General features: G+C 41.6%; 1 pseudogene; it reads right to left on the bottom strand.

The window, feature by feature from the left end:
* Positions 1–7: 7 nt before the first annotated feature.
* LOC114636475 lies at positions 8–3,343 on the bottom strand (annotated as a pseudogene).
* Between the last annotated feature and the right edge of the window lie 3,597 nt (positions 3,344–6,940).

Here is a 6,940-nt window from a genome sequence, read left to right on the forward strand (position 1 = left end):
ATTTTGAAGTCCACTGTTTCTTGAAAGTTGTAAGCAGACTTTTTGTTCTGATGCTGATTACGTGTTCCTTAAAGTTAAACTCCTCAGTGTAGAAGTGTAGAAATCCCAACCACAACTGCCCAACAGATTCTGTATTTTTTCCATATTCTGGCCAACAAGTGGGCAATTCATTTATTTGATCGAAAAAGTAAATATTCCAGCCATCCACAAGTATCTCTGGTTTCTTTTCACCTTTGTATATCTCTTGAAGCACAGGGATGACAGGTGGAGACCTCTGCTGGAGGAAATATAGCATCATAATGGTGTAAGCGATGGATGGCAAGCTGCCCCTGGACGCGTCACTAATGTCACATATCTTTGTGAACACTTTCATGGTGTGGCACAGATATTTCACTCTGGGGTCAATGGCTAAGTATGTAGAAAAGAGCCTTGTGTTATGAAGAGCCAGTGTGTTACAGAAGCTGACGTCCACCTCCAGACCACTTCTTAGATGGAAGAACTTCACGATGGGCACCTTGGCTTTTGTGATAGGCAGGATGTTCTGCAACCCTGGGTGCTTTCTGAGGACTTGTGCCAGCTCCTCAATAGTTCTTACACAGTCCAGCCTCTCAGCAGTATCACATCCATTAATTGTCATACAGATGTCAAGGTCACTCTTTTTGAACCCAATTCCATTTTTGGAGGAGCCAAACAAACGCAATTTAGTTCCTGGAAAGTCCTGTTTTATGAAATTTTCTAGATTTTTTCGGATAGCTTCACGAGCCTGATCTTCTACAATAGTTAGAGAAAAATGCTTGTAACATTGGATGCAGACTTCATCTAAGATATTTAAGAACTCAGGTGTCAGAGGTGGCAAAGGTTCCAGCTGGATCTTCTTGAAGTCCTCAGGACAGTCCTTCTTTAGGTGACCCTCTCGCTTACACAAGCTGCACACGACTGTGGGGGACTTACCTTTGGTGAAGTTCAGCTTTCTAAATTCATAGAAGAACTCAGACTGGTCCCCGGGTGAATTTTCCTCAGAAAAGCTTTCTTCTTTAAGAGTTATTCTATTTAGGTCTCTGAGCAGAGCCCCACTCATGTGTTCGCCACATTCTTCTGAATCTTCACCCTTAGCAGGCTCAGCTAAGTCATCTTCTTCAGAGAGGCCGTCCTTCTCACCTGAGCCAGTATACCTGTTGTCCACCTGATGTTCATTAGCAACTCCCTCCTCATCTTCTTTAAGGTTAATACTGAGCCTGGGCTCTTCCTCCTCCTCCTTCTCCTCTTCCTCATCACAGTCCCTGGTTGCTGATGTGTGGCCCTGGACTAAAGGGGAAAAGCAATTCAGAGCTGCATTTCCCAGTTTATCAGTATTTGTTGCTTGGAGCTCTGGGCCACCATTTTTTGCTTCTTTGTAAGGGTCTGAAACACAGGTGGTTGGGCTAGGAGGCGTTGTGAGGTTGGGCTTTGTAACTTTGTGTGGAAGAGCAAAATATTTATATGTTGTCCTCAAACAATGAAGCATATACTCAAACGCAGGTTGGTTATTCAGGGTCCTTGCCACATTTCTTTTAGCAGAATAGGGGTCTTCAATCGCGATGCCCTTTTTGGGCCAGTTCTTTGATTTCCGAAATATCAATTCTTTGACACGAATACTGATCACCAAATCAGCCAGATTAAACTCTAAAGCATAGAACCGCAGCAATTCCACCCAGAGCTGCCCGACTGTCACTGAAGGCTGATGTTTTACATTAAATGTCAATGGTACCTGTCCCTTCTTTGCTGCAGTCTCTTTGAGTGCCTCCTCTTTGGCTGAGCTGGTGTCCCCTGTGCTGTTATCAGTGTACTCCCAGACCACAGAGTATTTCTCAATGTCTTTAAGGCTGAAATCTCCTAATTTATTTAGTGAGAATTCTTCAATCCATGATCCTAGATAAACTGGTAGAAGAGGTTCTTTTCTTTGCTGAAGGAAGAAAATAGCCATGAGAGCAAACGCATATGGTGGCAGGCCTCCTTCCTCAGGGTGATCTATGCTACAAAGCTTTGCCCAGTATCTAAATGCAGTCACCAGAGGAACCAGCCTTGGTTCTAGTTTTCCAAGAGCCGTTAGGTACTTTGTGGTCAGCCAGGTGTTTTCTTTTCCTGCACTTACCTTACAAAGAAGGCCACTCTGCTTATCTCTGCACACTACCACGGGGACCTTGGCATGGAAATCAGCATCAACATCAATAAAGGAGTCACTGTTCTTTAAACACTCTTGAACAAGTAAGAGGACATCTGGCTGAGACATGTCAGCTGGAAGCTTAACATCAATGTTCACATCAGAGTCTCTGAAGCCCAGTATGCTACAGGAGGATCCATAAAGCCTAAGAGAACAGTCTGGTAGTTTGTGCTGGAACACACTTTCCATGATACGCTTAATTTCTAGCCTCTGATCCAAGTTTTCACTGTGTAAACCAAACTCTTGCACCACTCTGTCAATAGCACTGTCAATTGCGTGTATCTGGGAGGGCGTTGGCGGGGGCAGTGTGGTGAGCAATTCTTCCTCCTGCTTTTCCTTAAGGTTCTCCTTGTGGCTCTTCTCCTTGATGTGCTCATGCGCAAAAGGGACGGAGCCAATCAGAGCATCGCACAGTTTGCAGGTATACTTTGCTGTCGGGCGATTTCGTAGTCGCCTTTTCAGCCTGACTATACAGTCTTTCTTGAGCAGTTCCTCAGCCTGCTGTAGGTCCAGTAGCTCCTTGGTTGAAAGGACTGACTCGTCGATCACAGGACCATCCAAATCTCTGTCCTGCTCACCGTTGTCCATTCTAGTTCTCCGTGGCTTACAAGGTCCAGAGCGCTGTTCGTTGTTGTCAGGACTTCCTGCTTCCATTTCTGACATGGCTTGTAGGCTGGTGAGGTCTTTCTGTAACAGCCTTCTCACCGCTCTGCAGCCTCTCCCCTCCAGCCACCTGTAGGCATCGTCACTCTCCTGAAAGGATTCTTTCCTTGACCAGCTCATGAAAGGAATCCTAGGTCCGGGCTTGAACTTTCTCCAGGTGTCTGCATTACCATCGAGTTTATCAGATAGCCATTTCTTATTTTGATCTTTGTGGTTATCATTCATCCAAGCAGGCTGACTGTAAATTCGGTTTTTAAATGCATATGCATTGTTGGAAACCGCATATAGTCCTTTCCTGGGGGTGTTCCTATAGTTCTGGGCCTTGGGAAGGCCCTTTTCCATTTTATTACAATGGCCTTTAGCATAATCATCCATTATTAAATAATCTTGTTGGTGGTGACCCCTTCTGAAATATTCATTATCAATAATTCCACGATCTTTAGTGTGCTTCACAAAGTAAGGTTTTGGTGTATCTCCCATGGTCTTTGACTTCAACTTTCTTACTTTGTAACAGCTCCACTGAGGTCCCCTGTCGCTTCCTATCTGGGCCCGGCTCCTCTCCGTGTTTTTCTTCTTTCTGTCTGATTTGTAAGAAACATTGAGTCATGATTACTGTTTCTAGAAAAAGGCATCACATTTTAATACTGTAGGGTTTGATATGTCTATGTTTGATGCGCTGCTCAACTTTATTCTCCTGGCTAGTTGATTTATGTTTATTTTAATTAGTATCTAATTCTTGTATATACTTGTGGGGCACAGTGTGATGTTTTGATACATGTACATTTTTTTTGTGTAACAAGCAAATCAGGGTAGCTATCGTTCCATACCCTTATCATTTCTTAGTGTTTTTGTGAGACAAAATCTTGAACTGCTTAGGCTGACCATAAACTCACTACGCAGCAGAGGATGACCTTGAACACCCTCCTGCTTCCTCTTCCCAAGCACTGGGATTATAGGTATGCACTAGGACACTGAACTCCTTGTCTCCATGTTCTTAAAAAGCAGTAGGTTAGTAGGGTCCATATTTTACTCTCTGCTCTGTTCCAATGCCTAGTAAAGTGCTGTGGTCAATAGTATTTCTCAAGTGTGTACATAAAGAAGGATCTAGTTATCCTCCATCATGATATTCCCATTTCTGTTATGTCCTTCATTCTGAAAACATATGCCAAGTTGTATGTGAGAAGCACCGTGCAAGGAGCTGCCAGAATCAATTATAACGTACTAAATTTAGACTGTTGAGCTCTGAAGGTGTCTTCCAAGTATAGCCAACAGATTTAGATTTGTAGCTTTTAGTGCTATGAATGTGGCTCAGTGGGTAGAGCTCTGACCTAACATACCCAGGACCCTAGGTTCGGTCCCTAGCACATCACTTAAGATACTATGGTGGGGGTACACACACACACACACACACACACACACACACACTCACGTAATGTAATGCTGGTTCTTCAGGAGATTTCACAAGCTCAGGAGCAGGATTTCACTCTTGGCCTCAGCCTCAGCCAGTTCGAAGTCCACACAAGACCCTGTCTCAGACCTACAGGCAAAAAGTGGGGTTATATTAGGAGACCTAAGTATGCAGCTGTGGTGGGATTATAACTACAGAACTTCTTTCAGAATAGAACGAAGAAAATACACAGGGAGGTAGATGCACCTTTAACATGGAGGTGAAACATGCTGTTTCCTTCCACGAGGAAGACATAGAAATCAGTCACTCATTATGATTAAAGGATGATGGCGTTGTTTGAGCAAAGGTCTTGGAGGGGCCTCACCTGATTTATGTCCTAGTCATTTTAACCTGGGCATCACAGGGGTGAGGTAATGTGTAGCTCCTAAAGCCTTTTCCAAGTCTGAAGGCATTAGGTGCCTTGCTATTATTTTAGAAACACTCTCAGGTGTTCAGCAGTTCTTTGCCAAAGAGTCCAAGTCACCATACTTAAATATACATTTATGCATGCCACAGGAAAGGGATATCAGAAAGGAGTTAATCAGAACAGATACATTTCTGTGAAGGGATTATTATGGAAGAACAATCTAATCTTTCATTTGGATCAGAGAAGATATATTTGTATTGCATGATACAGTACAAATTGGCTTATGGCAAAAGTTTTATTTTCTTCCTTTTAAAATTAATAGTGTATATATACAACATACATATTTATAGAAATCTTTGTAAGTATAAGTGAAGTGATGTTCAATTTATTTACTTTTTTCTAAGTGATAATTTGACTCGTCTATCTGAATACACAGTTGTTTTCTGATAATGATGATGTGCCTTGCCCCATGCTTGATGTCTTAGTTATTTTTACTTTGCTACCACAGAATACAACATACTGAGTCACATATGAACAATAGATGTATTTGGCTCATGGTTCTCAAGATTAGGAAGTCTGAAGATGGGGTATGGCTCTGGTGAGGGGTTTCATGCTGAATTATTACATGATATAAGGTACCATGTAGCAAGAAAGTAGAAGCAAGCTTTCATTTCTGTTGTGTGATAAAATACTCTGTCCAAAAGCAACTTAGGGCAAGAAAGGGTTTATTTGGCTTATTCTTCAAGGTCACTGTAAACCATGTGGAGAAGTCAGGGCAGGGACTCAAGCAGGAATCTGATAGAAAACATGGAGTAACTCTGACTGCTGCCTTATTCTCAGGCTAACGCTTAGCTAACTTTCTTATACAGCCCTGGAACATCTTTCTAGGGAGCAATATTGCCCACAGTGGGCTAAGCCATCCCACATCTATTTAATAATCAAGACCACATCCCACAAACAGGCCTATAGACCAATATGATCTAGACCTTTTCTCAACTGAGACTTCCTTCTTAAGTGACATTAACTTGCATCAAGTTGACAGACAAAGCTAAGTAAAATAACACACAAGCCTGGATGTTGTCTCTTCTTAAAAGACCACTAATTTCATCTGGAGGGCACAATTTCACTAGCCTCATGAGAAAATCAATTTAAAGGAAAAAAAGATACATTTGGAGCAATGGTATCAGGTTACTCCTGGTGGGCTCCATTGCTTTTAGGTAGGCCTGTATTGAGGCAGGGCGTCATGACTATGGAAGTGCTTGGCATATGAGACTAAGAGAAAATAGAGAAGGGGCCAGAGTCAAGACATAGGCCCTAAGGGAATTCTTCTCAGTACTTATATTTCTCACCTCCTTGATTTCTATTGCCTTCAAGTGGACTCTCAAACTATGAACCCATCAATTGATTAATTGATTGATGAAGTTAGAATTCTTGTGCTCCAATAATTTTTTCCACATTCCATCTTTGTGTGTCTTGTTCTCTTTTATTCTTTTTAAAAATTAATTTAATAATGCTAGATTTATCTGAGAAGAGGGAACCCTAATTGACAAATGCATCTATAAGATTGGCCTCTAGGCAAACCTGTAGGGCATCTTCTTAATTGATGATTGATGTGAGAGGACATCACATCTAAAGTTTTAGCTAATTTTGGGCAATGCCACCCCTAAGTGGGTGGTCCAGGATGGTGTAAGAAAGCAGGATGAGCAAATTACTAGGAGCAAACTGGTATGCAGCATTCAGCCACAGACTCTGCCTCAGTTCCTGCCTCTAGGTTCCTGCCTTGACTTCCTATAATACAAAATAAATCCTTTCCTTCTCAAGTTGCTTTTGGTCATGGTGTTTTATCACAGCAATAGAAGCCTCAACTAAGACACTAAGTATTTTTGTACTGGGATCAAATCTTTAAACTCATGATTATTGGCAAACACCTTAAGTCTAAATCCATAATACCTGATCTGATTTTAATTACCTTTCAAACATCCCACCTTAAAATATCATCAACATTTAAAGTTAAGGATTAAGTTTCTAATGTGAACTTTTGGGAGACATTCAAACACAGTAGTTGTTCATTTCCGTAGAGGGCTATATAATTCAGATTAAAACATTTAAACCTTAATTTGGAAGTAAAATTAGGAAAGAAAGCATGGTTGTGTTTTGATTGGTCTCCTAAAAATGATAATTTGTCTAAAAGAACTTCATCATAAACCATGTCCTCTCAATTTTGGACGGCACACAGAAGCATCTCTTCAAAGAAAGTTTTAGT

Source organism: Grammomys surdaster, unplaced genomic scaffold, assembly GCF_004785775.1.
Source record: "Grammomys surdaster isolate TR1022 unplaced genomic scaffold, NIH_TR_1.0 124247, whole genome shotgun sequence".
NCBI classification, from domain to species: domain Eukaryota; kingdom Metazoa; phylum Chordata; class Mammalia; order Rodentia; family Muridae; genus Grammomys; species Grammomys surdaster.